This window comes from Apodemus sylvaticus, chromosome 6 (assembly GCF_947179515.1).
Source record: "Apodemus sylvaticus chromosome 6, mApoSyl1.1, whole genome shotgun sequence".
Lineage (NCBI taxonomy): Eukaryota > Metazoa > Chordata > Mammalia > Rodentia > Muridae > Apodemus > Apodemus sylvaticus.
The window spans coordinates 98,858,514-98,874,888 of record NC_067477.1 but is presented as its reverse complement, the minus strand read 5'-3'; the positions used below and the strand labels follow the sequence as shown (position 1 = coordinate 98,874,888).

The 16,375-nt window shown below is 46.6% G+C and overlaps 1 long non-coding RNA gene across 2 annotated transcripts in view; it reads left to right on the top strand.

Moving 5' to 3' along the window:
* Positions 1 to 16,375, top strand: part of LOC127687424 (uncharacterized) — a 139,102-nt gene that overhangs the window by 58,500 nt on the left and 64,227 nt on the right. The window contains exon 1 of one of the 2 annotated variants that reach the window (XR_007978383.1): positions 150 to 332. The exons of the other annotated variant lie outside the window; for it this stretch is intronic. This is a non-coding gene — a long non-coding RNA (uncharacterized LOC127687424). Of the gene's footprint in view, positions 1 to 149; positions 333 to 16,375 lie in introns of those variants that run through there. 2 annotated transcript variants of the gene reach the window in all.

Sequence of the window (16,375 nt, the reverse complement as noted above, 5' to 3'; positions counted from 1 at the left end):
TCCCCAGTGGCTGGCTCTCTTCTTCTGTACCACCTATTTCCGTCCTGACTGACATCCCTGACTCTTCCCCTTAGTCGGACTGCCTTGAAGTTTAATGGTAAGCAATAGAAACCAAATGTTCCATTATGGTAACCCATTTCTGAAAATGACAAGCAGGAGGAATGGGGCAGCCACACAGCGGCGGCGTTAGCAACAGCAAAGACCAACTTAATTAAAGGGCAGGAAGTGAAACAGCTTTCAATGGCAAACATTTCTCAACCATTCAGCGGACAAGTAGTCTTGGCATGCTCACCCCGTTGTCCCCTTAAAGGAAGAGTGCACACATAGCTAAGGTAAGCTGGGGAACAGAACAGAGTCACATGTTGTCACTGAGCTCCCTGGGAAACAGGTCTTCTCTCCCAGGAGCACCTAGGAGGCTTACTGGTTCCGGAGCACAGTCTCCGGGCATGTCTGGTTGGGTGGTTGAGCCTGAGAAGGTTTGGGCAGACTGTCCAGGTCGTTTTGGTTCCACCTACCAAGTGGTCCTACCAAATCTGTTGTGAATGGGGACACTTTATAAGTGGAATTCACCACCATAGCACATCAGTGCATCCCCATTTGCTGGGGATGGAGGAAATCTAGTCCCCATTGAAGTCCTTTGTCAGATGCTGCCCCTTCTTTCTCCCTCTAATCGGGCACTTTGCACAGAAAAGAAAGCTTCAGGGAAGTGCAAGCGGCTACATCTTTTCCTGAGGAATTTATTTCCCGGACTCCACACTGACAGAAATACTGACATGGAAAGGAAGGGCAGACGACAGTGCTACCTGTCGCCTCTTCCTTAGCCACATTTTTACAGATTCATTTACAGATGTCAAACAGGATATGGCCCCCCCCAGGGGAGCTCAGTAAATACCCTTTAATTGATAACGACATGAAAATCTATCTGAAGATCTTGAAGGAAATAGGTTACTTTGGTTATTTATTTTTTTCAAAGTAGTCATCGATTTTAATCAGCAGCAGAAACAGATACAGGTACATTGCTTCAGCCGAAAGCACAGAGAGCAAGAAATATCCTGGAAAGACAAAGAACGGCCTTATTATTATTATTATTATTATTATTTTAAATTCTCACAATGGATGAGTGCTCTTTCTTCTGACTTTTATTTTTGGTTCTATATTATTGGACAGCAGGCATTCTAACCTCTCTCTTTCTCTCTCTCTCTCTCTCTCTCTCTCTCTCTTTCTCTGTGTGGTATGGTGTGGGTGTGGTGTGGTGTGGTGTGTTTGTGTGTGTGCCTGTGTGCCTGTGTGTGTCTATGATATGTGAACATGTGTGATATGTGTGGTTTGTGTGTGTGGTGTGCATGGTGTGTGTCATGTGGTGTGTGTGGTGTATGTGGTATGTGTGTGGGATGGGGTGTGTATGTTTGTATTATGCTGTATGTGGTATGTGTATGTACAATGTGAGTGCCTGAGAGCTTCTGGGGAATTCTCCTGTCTCCTCTTCCAATGTCACCTTAGAAACACGTGATTATAGGCATTTGCCACCATGCCAGCTCTAAGTGGCTTCTGGGGCCTCCAACTCAGGCCCTCACACACGCACAGGCAAGCACTTTACCCACTGAGCCATCGCCCTGGCTTCTGTGGAGGACAGTCTAATGAGGCCCAGGAACAGGAGGGGCCGAAACTCTCAACTCTACCAGAAGTTCTGAACTTCTGGACTTCTGGTAGCCCCCTCCCTTACCCTGTCTCTCCCCTTTGCCATACAGTGCAATCCCTTGGCCTTGGCCTCGAACTTCCAAGCGTGGCCATGGCTCCCGTCTCCTCTTGTTCACGTGCTAGTGTCCATCTTTCCCTGGAACTGCTCCCCACGAGGGCAGCACAGAGTCACATGTGTTCATACCCACTAGTTCCCACAGTGCCAGGGAGGGAAGAGTGTAGTAAATTCTGGTGGATGAGTGCAGAGAGGACCAGGTCCTCGGGGAAGCTCCTCATTTCTCTTGTTGGCCCTGAGGGTATATTTCCAGCTTGGCCTCCTCCTCCTGTCCTCCTGAAGATAATAGCAAAACCAGATTTCTCACCTTGTGGAAGGTTAGACTTGACAACAGCCGTTTTAAGGATTCTTTTGAGCGCCGTCTTCCCTAGGGAGCAGCCTAGGTGAGGGGATGGCAAACGTTGCTGGCCAAGCAGAAGAACTTGCCCTTGAAGTTGAATCAAAGGGGCTTGTGTTTGTCCTTTAGTTTCAAGCCCTGTCATTGTCTGTTGTCTGGCAGCTGGGAAAGCCCGGTGCTCACAGCACCTCAGCTCCTAGTATCCAGATAGAGCTGATGATCTGCCCTGTTGGTTTTCCTGCCAAAATGCACTTAAAATGACTGCTCGGTATGACAAAAGGCTCTGCACGCATACCAGTGGCTAGCAGGTGACAGCCAGACCCTGCTTAGGATCAAGTAACTTCTCTCTCTGTCTCTGTCTCTGTCTCTCTCTCTCTGTGTCTGTCTGTCTCTGTCTCTCTGTCTGTCTCTCTGTCTCTGTCTCTGTATCTGTCTGTTTCTGTCTCTCTGTCTGTTTCTGTCTCTCTGTCTGTCTCTCTGTCTCTGTCTCTCTGTCTGTCTCTCTGTCTCTGTCTGTTTCTGTCTCTCTGTCTCTCTGTCTCTGTCTCTCTCTTTGTCTCTCTCTGTCTCTCTTTCTCTCTGTCTCTATCTCTCTGCCTGTCTCTCTGTCTCTCTGTCTCTCTCTGTCTCTCTCTCTCTCCCTCTTTCTCTCTCTCTCTGTGTCTCTCCTCCTCCTCCTTTTCCTTAGCCATGACAAGAAGTAGATGCATCCCCAGGTAAAGCTATTGTAGAAATGGCCATATTAGCTCATAGTGCTCCAGAAACTACCCACAGGTCAGGGTCTGTAATCCTGGCCTGTTGATGTCCTTCTCGCTTCAGTCTGGTAGATGATTCTAGAGTTCATCAGACCTGATGCTTTGCCTGATAAAACCCCAACCGTTAAGGGGAAGTATTTGTCATCTCAGCACCTGGTTTCAGGAACAAAGTTCTCGCCTTGCAGCCTTGCAAGCCATTACAAAATCACCTTTGCTCAGGGATCTCTGGGGTCTGAGTGCAGTGGGGACTATCCTAGGAGCTGGCTGTGTAGGCGGTGGTGGGGAGTTCAGGTGAGCAGGACTTCCAGGTTGCCATGGAGATTATCAATCAACCGAGGAAACCTGATGGGAGGGGTGGGAGGTGAGAACCTCTCCCCCCCCCTCCCCAGCAAGTCATCTGCCTTTGACCAGTTTCTTGGCACCTGGTGTACTGGTGTAGGCAGGCTGGAACTGGGCTGTCCCTGGTCTTTGTTGGTGACTACAGGGTCACTGGATTCTGGAAACAAAAGGGAAGCTAAGCATTGTGACTTCTCTTAAGAAATGTGCCAAATTCATACTTCTGGGTTCTCTCGCAATTCTCCAGGGGCCCACAGAAACCAAGGGTGATTTTGTGGGTGCCTAGCATGGGGAAGGTGCCTCTCTGCACATTGCGTCTGTGGGGCCCAACTCCCAATTTGCTCTGAGAATCCTGCCTTCAGAATTTCCAGTTACTTGATCTAATTAGGGGAACCTCACCGTGATGATGATCATTCCAGCTCTCTATTATTAATTATTGGGAGGATCAATATTGACTATTAACGCGAGGGGATCTTAAGTCACCTTGGAGGCCAACCTCCATTGTGAGGGAGTTTCTAGATGAATTGAGGTGAGAAGATACACCCAAACTGTGGGCAGCACCATCCCATAGGCTAGGGCCCTGGACTGAATAAATCAAAATGAGAGAGTTTGCTTCCCAACAGCAGATGCTGTGTAGTCATCCACTTTCTGCCCCTGCTTCAGGACTTTCTGTGCCTCACGTCATGAGTCAGAAGAAACCTTTCCTTTCTTAAGCTGCGTGTATCAGGTCATTTGTTACAGTACTGATAAAAGTGTCCTCTATCATCATGGAAAGCTTTGCCTGTATGGTCTCCTGAATTATGGGGTCTTTAGGAGGTGGCTGTTACTATTAACCTCATTTTACGTCAGTGAGAACAGAAGTCCACAGAGGAGAAAGAACCACTTCAAAGTCACAGATCTTCCAGCGGTCAGAGTAGCAGCCATCTTGCTGTCTCCACCATAGCCCCTGCTCAGAGGCATGCCAGAGGGTCTGCCCCTTCCTTTCCCCCCTGGGTGGGCTTTGTTTCTACGGCAGCTCCCATAGATCCTTGGGACTGACCTCATCCACCCCCTGTCCTAGCCAATTCTCTGTAACTTTTGTCTTTTGCTATATTGCCACTTCCTTAAGGGACCAGCCAGGCCCGTCTCACCTAGTAACACCTGGTCAGGAAGCTCAGGTGTTGGCCACCTGGGCACTGCCAAGGGCCAAGTGCATGTGATTAGCCAACTGAGCCTGGGCTTTGGGAAGAGCTGGCCTGGACCATGAGGCCCTGGCTCTGTAGAATGTCTTCCATCTGAGAAGGGCTGTGCTTGGACTGTTTTTTCTGGATGCTGTAGATTTTGAATCTGGAAAGGCAGGCACTGTAATTTAGAGCAGTAGTTTGTAGTTTGAGAGCAGTTAGCCATAGCCCCCGGGAAGGGACTATGTAGTTTGGTCACTGCTGGTTGAGCTTAGATTCCTTTGTCCTGAACTTTGTCCTGTCCACTGACAGGTTGAGAGCCAGCCAGGCTTCTAAGAGTTGTCTCATGACAGAGGGACACAAAGCCAGGGGCCTCTCTGAAATACCAATGGGCCTTGGCAGGGAGTCTTGGAAAAGCGTGTTCTTTCTTCCAGAATCACAAAGGGCACAGTTGGGAGAGGGCTGTAGGGTGGCAGGGTGCCAGATAGCCCTGGCTCTCCCACAGTTGGGGGGGGGATAGAAAGCATTTATACCTCAGTCTCATTCTTTTGAAAACAGAAAGGAAGAAAGAAAAGGAAGAAGTGGATTGTTTTTTTATCAATCCTTTGAGAAGTTAACATGTTCCAACTTTATGACCCCCACCTGCATTTCAAATTGTGCTGCCTGTGTACTGCAGCAAGTTCAATTTACCCGGGGCCACACCCTTAAAAACCACACCTACCTCTGCCAGCAGCCACAGGCATTAGCTCCACCAATAGCTACAGGCGGGGCTCCTGAGCCCTGTAGAAGGTCTTATAGCCATGATCTATGCTGAAGTGTCGACTGGCTTGATCTTGTGCAGGTCTTGTGCAGGCAACTACAGCTGCTGTGGGTTCATGGGTGCAGCGGTCTCGTCATGTCCAGAAGCCAGAGGTTTATTGTGGTCCTTCCTGACCTCTGGTTCTGGCTCTTAGAGTGTTTTTATTCCCTCCTCCAGATGGTCCCCGAGCCTTAGCATGTATGTGTAATTGCACTCTGTGGGGGAGGCGGGTTATTTGTGAATGTGTGTGTTTGTGTGTGTGTGTGTGTGTGTGAGAGAGAGAGAGAGAGAGAGAGAGAGAGGCAGAGAGAGGCAGAGAGGGGCAGAGAGACAGAGACAGACAGAGATGTTCCATTTAGGACAAGCACCTACTAACACTTCGACTACTTTTGAATTTCTGCATTGACTTCCATCTACTGTACAAAGAAACATGTCTGCTGAGGTCTGAGAACTCAGTCTCATTATATCTGCAAACAGGGAGTGAAAATGTCCTTGATTCCAGGGTAAAGACCAATAGAACTCACCGCTAAGAGGCTCCACCACCACTGCTATTGTTACTGTACAGCTAGCGCCTGCTGTCCACTGCTCCAGGATCCCCTGAGCTCCTGGGAGCTAAATGAGCTCTGTTTGGTGTTTTGTTCCACACCCGGGAAGCAATCCTCTCTCTCTGTCTCTGCAGCACTTTGGCTACAGAATCTATGACCCGCCTTGTAATAGAGAAGGGCTATCATTTGACTATTTAATTGAGGCTGACAGAGGTCAAGGGCTAAGAAGAATAAGCTGAGATTCAAACAATGACCCCCTCTCCCTTTATCCTAGGAAGATGGGAAGAATAGTGTCAGGTGGCAATTTCAAGTTCTCCCAACTTGAGGACTGTTTTCTTTACCATTGAGGTAGAAACTGGTAGGTCCGGGCTATCTCACACTGGACCCAGGGGATAGGACAGGGCCCCTGGCCCCAACATACTTCACGTTTTATAGAGAACTCACTGACTTTGCTAGTTTACCTACCAGGGTAGACATCTGGGTTTAGAAAGCTCCCCAAGTGTCAAAACTGCAGATAGCACCATGTACTGGGGAAGTGCTCTGAAGGTGCGGGGCCCACAGGAAGTGGGAGCTGTTTCTAACACGAAGGATGTGGCTCAAGACAAGGTCTGAGAAATGAAAGTCAAGAAGGGAGAAGAAGTGGGATCCTGAGGTACCTCGAGGACAAGGAAGTGGCTTTGTTGGCAAAGGTAGGCAAAACAAGCGGCTGAATGAAGGTCTGGGGTGAGTGTGGCTGCCATTTTCCTTCTAGTGAGGGATTCCTGAGGAAGGTATTGGAGCCTGGAGATTGAACGTTTGCATGTGGAGATTCTCAGGCAACTCTCAGAGCACCTTCACAGAGGCCACACTTGAGGAGAAATGTAACTAGTAATATGCTTCATTCACGGCCTCTAATCACGTTGAGGATTGAAATGGAGCATAGAAGCCACAGAGGGCTGACTTTCAAGGAGTTACTCAGATCCTCTGTCCAATATCATAGCAATCTTAAGAAACATATATCTCATTGGAATAAGGTTTCTCCTATGTTTTTACCAAGTTTATTAGTGATTTTATCCTCTGCTCCAGCAGTACTTAAAAAAATGTTCCTTCATGGAGAACCATGGGCTATTAGCAAGGAAGGGGTGTTCAAAAGTCACATATCCCCCCTTACAGATAGGGAAATAGAGTCAAAGAGAGTTTACCCAACAGTCTCCAGACTATCTTTTCAGTGGGTAGTAGAGTCCATGTCTGCTCCCACAGGTACTCAATACGTGCTAAGTGGATAGTACATAGTTTTCTCTGTGCTCCCAGGTGCTGGCAGGCAAGATACCTGTACTTAGTGGGCAGGCATGGAGGCTTTGAGAGCACAGAGGCACTAACCTTGTGAAGAAGGGATAGATGGTTATAGTGAGAGCAAAAGGCTCTGGTTCAGGATGTATGGGTAGGATGGATCTCTGACTCTGGGGATGGACCATTAAGCACTGTGGTGGTTGGTGTTGTCAGCTTGACAGAATCTATAGTTGCTGGGGAGATAGGCCTTTGGACATGACTGTAGGAGTTATTTTGGTTAAGTTAGCAGGAGTGAGAGGACCCACCCACTCAGTGGGATACTGACTCTATGAATGGAGAAAGGCAGCTGGGTGACTGTAAGTGTTTATCTCTCTCTCTCTCTACTTCCGGGCTGTGGATGCCATGTGACCAACTGCTTCAAGCTCCTGCCTTCTTCTTGACTTCTCTGCTATGACAGACTGTGAGCTGTGAGCCAGAATCGACCATTTCTGTCTTCATTTGCTTTTGTTAGGGTGTTTTATTTTTATTTTTTATTGTTTTTAATCACAGCAGCGGGAAAAGAAATGGAGCCAGCACCCTAAGGACTAGAGGAAATGTGTAGGCTGCAAGGATACTTCATGGGATCAGCAGGGGGCAGACTCAGAAGGAAGTGGGGCTAAAATGCAGGAAGCAGACTCCAGAAGAAGGAGACAGTAGTGCCAGCATCTGAAATAGATGCCATGTGGAGCTGTAGGCAACTTGTAGGTGTCTCATGTCCTTGGTATTCTTCTCTTTCTCTCTCCCTCTCTTTCTCAGACATGCTGTGACACACGAGGTACTTTGGAAGTTGTAAGAGCAGGAATCAGTGTCTCACTTTCTGGGCTCTTCATCTCAGAGACCAATGTGGCTACACATCAAACTCAGCCACCTAGCTTTTGACAGCTGTTCTCCTCAGGCACACCCCCTTCTCAGACCACAACTGGCCTTGTGATGAATGGGTCCAGGACATCATGACCTAAGCAGTCTCAGAGAACAGTGTCCTGTAGCTTCTGCTTCCCTCCAGAGACCTATCTGCTGGATTTTCCAGAAAGGCCTTCTTCACGTCCCCCAAATTGTAATTTGCTCATATCAAGAGTTAAATTATAATTTATACTAGAGAACCAAAAACATCTTCTAAACACACATCAACTACAGCTGTTTGGGAGAGAAGCTATGTGAAAGAAGAGGGCACTGTTTTGGAAGCAGCAGGAAGGCAGTCGGGGTGTAGATGCATGGTCTTTCCACTGAAAGGGAGTTTCCTGAGCCTGGGATAGACTATCCATAAACCTCTGTTAGCAGCTTAAATCTACCTGGTGTCAGAATACATTTAACTCAAACACAGGCTCTTTGCTCTTAATATAAGGTCACCCATTCAAATCTGACTATAACTCCTGAATAGTTTGCAGTTTGTCTACACAAAGTGGATGTTTGGCCATCAGAAGTAGACTTGGTTATTGTGTTTTGTCTTAGCAGTAACCAGTTAAATTGTCTGACTTCTGTGCTTTGCTTTCCTTTGGGTTGGTTAGCTTGAGTCAGCATGGCCCTCACCCACAAGCTTTCTGGTCAGAAGAGGGTAGCAGATCATCTGGAACTAGAGTTACAGGTGATTTTGAGCTATCATCTGGGTGCTAGGAACGGAACCCTAGTTGTCTGCAAGAACGTCCAGTGTTCTTAACCACTGAGCCATGTCTTCAGACCACAAAGCTCTGCCCTAGTGCAGGTTCCTAGGAGAAGGAAATATACCCATATCTGTAACTAAAGGGCCCATCAGCTTTGGTTCATGCTCACTGGAAGACCAAATAAGCCAATGCCTGGACATTTATAGGAAGGCATCAGAAGTTACTGGGGTGAGGCTTGAGTCTCACCAGAATGCTGGGGGTTCTAAGCCTGGTTCTTCCACTTATTTCCTGCATGGTTATGGGACTGACACATATAATCATAAAATAATAGAGGTAGTTGGAAGACCCAATGTCATGGAAGGGAAGGTACAGTAGCCCAGCTGTCAGTGTAAGCTGTTAATCCAATGATCTACTAGTTCAGTATCTACATTCAGGAGTAAGGGGCCAAACACAAATGTGACACTTTGAAGAGAAAAGTGTGGCATGGAATTTATTTGGGAAAGAATAAAACATTTGAAAAACTGTTGCAATAAATACTTGACAACACTGGGCCAAAAATTCAAAGACAGATTAACCATAGTGATGGGTGCCTAGGAACTGACCCATTTGGGTAGTTGGCCTTAGAAAGATGTAGAATCGTGGACCACTGGGAAATGCAGAGATTTTCTCTTCAGGTATCTGTTTATCATATCAGAAAAATGTCAGTAAGATCCCCGTCTCACAGCATACACTTGGTCGATTTAGATCAGTGGTTCTCAACCTCGGGTTAGTGACCATTGGAAAACACATAATTCCTATGGTCTTCGAAACCCCCAACCATAAATTTATTTTCACTGATACTTCAAAACTGCAGTTTTGCTACTGAATGATATCTCAGTTCCTAAGAACAATATGTGTTTTCTAATGGTTGAGACCTACAGGTTGAGAACTGCTGATTTAGATAAAGAAATATGGAGAGGAAAAACACAGGAGAATGTCTACCAGCATTGGATGAGTGACATGACCTAAGTATGTATGTGTATGCATGTGTGTGCATGTGTGTGTGTGTATATATATATATATATATATATATATATATATATATACATGAATGATATATCAAGTTATTGAACTTGGTGCTATAATTACAATCCTTGGGTAATAAACATAAACACAGTTATATACTGGGGGATATTTGTAACAAACACAAAAAGTGAAGAATAAGTGCTAAGAGTGTCAGTTAAGCCCAGTGTTAGATATTCAGTTTGTGATACAGTTCTCTGGGAACACAGGTAAAGGACAGAAATCAGGGCCTGGGTAGATATTTAATACTCATAGGCGTGTTAGCATTGGGAACAGTGGAAACAACCCAGACGAGTGAGTAGGCAAAACAGGGCATTGACACACAATGGTTATGAGTTGGCCTTCTGGCAGAGGGGAATTCTGACCCATGCTTCAACATGGTGAACCTTGAGGACACTGCTCCATGAAGACACACAGTCACAAGAAGAAACAGTGCATGAAACTACTTCAAGTTCAGATCATGGAGAGGAAAACCTGAAAGACCTGTCAAGACAGGAGAACATGTTCACCCCAGGGAGACAGATGCACAGCAAATCAACGATGAGATCGTATCTCACACCTATCAGATTGCAAAAACCCAGGTCTCCCAATGCCTGGAGATGGGGCGTGAAACAATGAGAGATGTCACATGTCATGCATGATACGTGAAGAAGCAACTCCTTACAGACTTTTGCAGGACAATTTGGCAATATCTGGAAGATGTGGAGAAAGGCACACCTCTGTGTCAGCATCGCCTTCCAGGGACATACTCTAGAGAATTTCTCACACCTGTGGGTGGAGTTATGCACAAAGCATTGCTGTTTCACTGTTCCTATTGAGGAAAATTTGAAAGCATCCTAAACACCAGTGCTAGGATGAAGGATAAACAAATTGTCATTAAGTAGTAGAATACTATGCAGCAGTTAAAATGTCCCATACATGGTCTGTCCCTATGTGGACAGGTCTTTCAAACACAATATTTGGTAAAGAAAGCGTGGTACTTCACAGACAGGGCATGGGAGGAATGGAGAGTTACTGTTTAGTTAGGACAGAGTTTCACTTTAGGAAAATGAAAGTGAAACAGAGTTTCACTTTAGGAAAATGAAAGTTTGGAGATGAATAGTGTCTTAGGGTTTCCATTGCTGTAAAGAAACATTATGACCATGGCAACTCTTATAAAGGAAAACATTTGATTGGGGCTGGCTTACCAATCAGAGGTTTAGTTTATTATCACCATGTCAGGAAGCATGGCAGCGTGCAGGCAGGGACGGTGCTGGAGAAGGAGCTGAGAGCTCTACATCTTCATCCACAGGTAGCAGAAGGAAAGTGCATGCTGCTCTGGGTTTAGCTTGAACATAGGTGACGTCAAAGCCCACTTCTGTAGTGACATACTTCCTCCAACAAGGCCACATCCCCGGATAGTGCCACTCCCAATGGCCAAGCATTCAAAACCATGAATCTTGAGGGGGGGGGGCGCATATCTACTCAAACCACCACTTTCCACTGCCTGACCCACATGTACTTGTAGCCATGACATAATGCAAAATGCATTCAGTTCAACTTCAAAAGTCCCCATAGCCTATAACAGTCTCGAATTTGTTTAAGAGTCCAAGTTCGAAGTCTTTTCCGAGATTCATGCCATCTCTTGACTGTAATCCTCTGTAAAATCAAAATCAAAAGGCAGATGACTTGCAGCATCTAATGGCCCAGGGTATATCTGGTTAACTATGACTAGTGGAGAGCATGTGCAGTTATTGAGTGTGTGGGATGAATAATAATAGTGACAATAAAGAGGGCGTATGGCAAGAATGCAGTAGGGACTTTGGCTTTTCTGTTCACTGAAAGTTGAACCTTTTCTCTCTAGAGTCTGTGATGCTGGCTAACATTCATTCTAAATTTAAATTAGAATGTATCAGCATGCAGCAGAGGCACATAGATGAATCCTTCTGAAATAAAGACTGCTGGGAAAGTAATGTCTCTAAAACTGGCCTGTAGAATCTGTGCAAAAACCATTAGTATTACAAAATTACTCAAGATTGCATGGTGGGTCAGAGTGCTTGCTGGCCTACCATGTGGACCTGAGAGTTCTAGGATTCTGATACCCATAAAAACTGGGCATGGTCATGCATGTGCATTGTATGTGCTGGGGGTCATCAGAGTTTGGAACATTGAGGAGGCTATGCTGCAAGTGTGAGACTCTCTGTTAAAGGAATAGGGTGAGGGTGAGAGTTGGCCTATTATGTTGTCCTCTGACCTCTGCATGGTAGATTTACAGGGCTGGAAGTCAGGTCTGGCCACAACCCTGAGCTCATACATATGAATGGGTGAGTGTGTCCAGTGTGACCACCTGAAGTAGGTATGCTCTGAAGGAGGGTTAGGTCTATCTATGACTGCCTATGGAGCATGTGCTCTGATGGAAGGGTAGATTCAGGGTGATCAAGATTTGGAAGCAATAGCAGAGAACTCATGGTCCTCTTTGAGAGCCTTGCTCCAGAGAAGAAAGGGAAGACAGGACTGATCCAAGTTTGTCCCATCGCAGGCACTGAAACTCCTGCGAGTTGGATGTTTTCTGATCTCAGAAGGTGGTAGGATGTATTGGCAGAGAGAAGAACATTTCTCTCCTAGGAGAACAGACTGACCTTACGTTGTGCTAGGTTAGGGTATTATGTCATGTGTATGTGTGTGCCTTTTGGCCACCACTCAGAACCTCCAACCCTTCAATTTTCATCTATCCAGTTTCTTTATGCGAGAATGGCCCTTAAGCCACCATTTCCTTTAGATGAGTCAAAGGGGGGTCAGCACGGTCTGTCTTGAGCTTTGTCTCCTTATTAAACTGGAGCTGTTGAAAGTCCACACAGACTTTAATGACAAGTTTGAGGGCCCTGGCAATCACCATAGCTCCACCTTCAGCCTCAGTAATAGTAGCTCTCCATACCTCTAGCACCTGTTGTACCTCAAAGCAGTGGAGTAGGTCATATGGTCCATTTAATTGGCAAGTTACCCAAGCAAGGTGACTGAAGTTGAAGAGAGTTTGGTGAGCCTGTGATGGAGCAGTTTATTTAGACTCACTCTGCTCTCCAGACTCAAAGAAGGTCATGGCAAGAAGCATTTCTTTTGTGTTCTTATTCAATCTATTTTCAGGTGCCAAGTAGCCATGACATTATACGCTGTGAGTCACGTACCAACATCCTCTGAGTTTAACTCACAGTTTGGTAGTAATTGTAACTCTGACATCTTCTGTAGGATGGTGCACAATGCTGATAACCCCAACACCTTCTGTTAGATGCCACATAGTAGTCATGTCCTAGTTAGGGTTTTACTGCTGTGAACAGACACCATGACCAAGGCAAGTCTTATAAAGGACAACATTTAATTGGGGCTGGCTTACAGGTTCAGAGGTTCAGTCCATTGTCATCAAGGCAGAAGCATGGCAGCGTCCAGGCAGGCATGGTGCAGGAAGAGCTGAGGGTTCTACATCTTCATTCCAAGGAAACCAGCAACAGACTGGGTATCCTCAGGCATCTAGGAGGAAGGTCTCCAAGCCCATCCCCACAGTGACACACCTCCTCCAACAAGGCCACACCTTCCAACAATGCCACTCCCTGGGACGAGCATATGCAAATCATCACAGGTGGCATTCCCCAACATCTTCTTCCATCTTCATCTCGAGTAAAAGACAAAATCAGTTTTCCAGGGTGATCAAACCTGCTCAGGCCTTGTCTAATTGATACCAGGTGGCCTAACCTGGGACCAGGACCACCCACACACTGGCTCTTCTGGTGTAGGAGATGACATGAATGAACCATAAGTTTAGTTCCAGTCTGGACCAGTTGGTGGGTGACTAACAAGATCAAGGATCATTCTGCCATAGAAAATGAAAGGCTTCGCACATCATAAGAAATGATAGAGACTTGGGAAGAACTAGTGCCATACACTGGGTCTAGTGTGCATAAGGAATCTCCCAGAAAGCATCAAAAGTGCAGAGTCCTGCCCCCAGGCTTCTGGAAGAGTCCAAAGGATCCAGTGTTGTAAGTGGCCGGTGATATAAATGTCCCTGGTGATACCCATGAGCAAGATGGCACCTTAAATATGGAGAGGACCAGCATTCTGTCCTGCTGTTGGTGCAACAGCAACTTGTTGATGCAAGTAGAATCCATCCAGCTTGATAGAGTTTACTCTTCAGACCACCTCTGGGGATGGTGGTCAGGGCTACTCCAAGAAAGCATTTCCTTTTCCTCTGTGCCCTTATTTAGGCTTGGGGTTTCTTCCCAGAACCTGCACCCCATCCCAGTGTATTTAGGTCAATAGTATAACACATTGCAAAGCAGCTTTGCCTACTCTTTCTCTCCTTGAAGTTCTCGACAAGCGTCCTTGGGAAGGCGGGACCACACTGCTGTAAGGATGGCAGGGTAAATCCCTGCCAGCTAGGGACAATGCTTTCACCAGCTGACTTTTCTGCAGTTTCCCCTCTCTGCCTACAAAGGAACTGCCAGTTAGAGGCTGGCAGTAGTTGGAAAGAGCTAAGCCACCATCTGGTGGGGACATAGTGCTTCTCCAAGTGCCTAGCACTACACCTGGTCCCTTTGGGCAGGACCCAGTAAAGAGAAAGACATGAAGACATTGGCCCTGCCTACTACCATCCACTTAGGAAGACCAGAATAACCCACATGCAACCGTGGGGAACAGACAAGACAGGCATATAATTAAATGCTAATTTGAAGGTCTAGAAGTGATGTTGGAATCTGAAGCAGAAGGAATGGGAGAAGGCTGGGAGAGGCGACAAAGGCTCTGTAGAGAAGGTGGGACCTGTGAAAGACTGACAGGTTGGAGGAAGGTGGGGCATTTGAAACGGCAACATTAGCCCTTCACTTCCTACCTCTTGTCTAAGAGCTTTACGGTGGCACTACTTGTGTTGGGGTCTGTGATGTCGCGGTAGGTAAGCTCCGAGACTCCAAAACTGGTAACTGCAATTACCAGAAATCTTTGGATAGCAATTAGTTTGCAAGGTCTGGTTCTTTTCTTCTTTCCATGTCTGTGTGTGCTTGTTCATATGTGTGCATGTGTGTGTCCATATGTCTTTCATGGAAGAGGCTCTGCAGGTCAACAACTCAAGTTGCTCATTGGCCTCCTGCCAGGGACAGGACTATGGAGGGGGAAGGAATGAAGATTCATTGTTGAGAAACAGCCACGGAAAGGCCTGGAGTCCTCTCCATAAGAGAGGGGTGGACCTTGCCTGTGTGGCAGGAAGCCTCAGGCAGGTAGCAGCAAGTGGAGGTTGGTAGAGGAAGGGGCTTTGGCTGAACTTCAAGGAGAGGAGTCAAATAGAGCAAGAGAAATGGAAAGGCTCTTATTGCTACTGAAATCAACAGCCAGGGGATGGTGTGTGGGACAGCGTAGGGTGGGAAATGAGGTCACAGTAGTGGCTATGACCAAATGTACTATGTCCCACGGGCACAGCCCAAGCCAGTGTCAATTTTTGAGAGTTCTCAGTGGTTCTAGGAAAGGAAGGAAAATCACAAATGGGGCTTTTTTTCTTTTTCAAAATGTATCCTGCTGCAGCAGCATCCTTACCCTTTTGATGACATAACAATGACAGCTACTCATGTCCAGTTTCCCTGACAAAATTAAAGGTGGATGTCCTCACTGGTTTATGTCCACTTGACACAAGCTGGAGTCATCTGAAAGGAGGGAACCTCAACTGAGAAAATGCTTCCATAAGATCCAGGTGTAAGACATTTCCTTAACTACTGGTTGATAGTGGGTGATGCCCCCCCCCCTGGGCTGGTGGTCCTGGGTTCTATAAGAAGTCAGGCTGAGCGAACCATGGGAAGCCATCCAGTAAGCAGCGCCCCTCCCCCTCTGCATCAGCTCCTGACTCCAGGGTTTTGTCCTGTTTGAGTTCCTGTCCTGACTTCCTTCCTGATGAATAGCAACATAGAAGTGTAAGCTAAATACTCCCCCTTTCCCCCAACTTACTTTTTGGTCATGGTGTTTTATTGCTGCAACAGAAACCCTAACTAAGACAATAGAATTTTATGACTTATTTTTAAATTTAAATTCAGTAATCCACAAAAATTTAAAACTCCCTCTTCAATAGCTGGTCTAGGAACACAGTGTGTGTGTGTGTGTGGGGGGGGGGAGGACAGTAAAGAAAGGGGACAATAACCCTGTTGATTTTTTTCTTTATACTTGGGTTTTTATTCACATATCAAATACTTCCTGGAACGTGTGTTTCTTACTTACCTTGGGCCAGGAAACCTTTTGAGGCCCTGAAGGCTGATGAACACAGCTGTTCTTGGAACCCTTGTGTTGGTTGAGGACTCTGGGTCAGGACCCTCTGGTGTCCTCAGGGAGGTACTTTTCTGCCCACCAGACAGGCCGGTCCTCACATATGGAATTTCTCCAGGAGAAGCAGAGGAACTGAGCATGAGAGACCCAGTACCTCAAGCCAACTTCCCTGCTTAGGACCTTCACGTGTGGCCACACCTGGTAGTGTCTGTGGCTGACAGAATGGTTACTGGGCTCCAAACAGGAGCCACACGCTGTCAACAGACAGAGCCGAATGACTCAGAGATGACACTGCTTCATTGCAGCAAGGGCCAAATGAAATTGAGAACTGGCCCAAAGTCATTGCTCCTTATTTCTGAGTGCTGCAAGAGATCACTGGTGAATTTGGTGTACTAAATGCCTGTGCGCCGGCAGGGATGGCCAGACATCTGCACCCGGGAGGAGATTCTGACAGA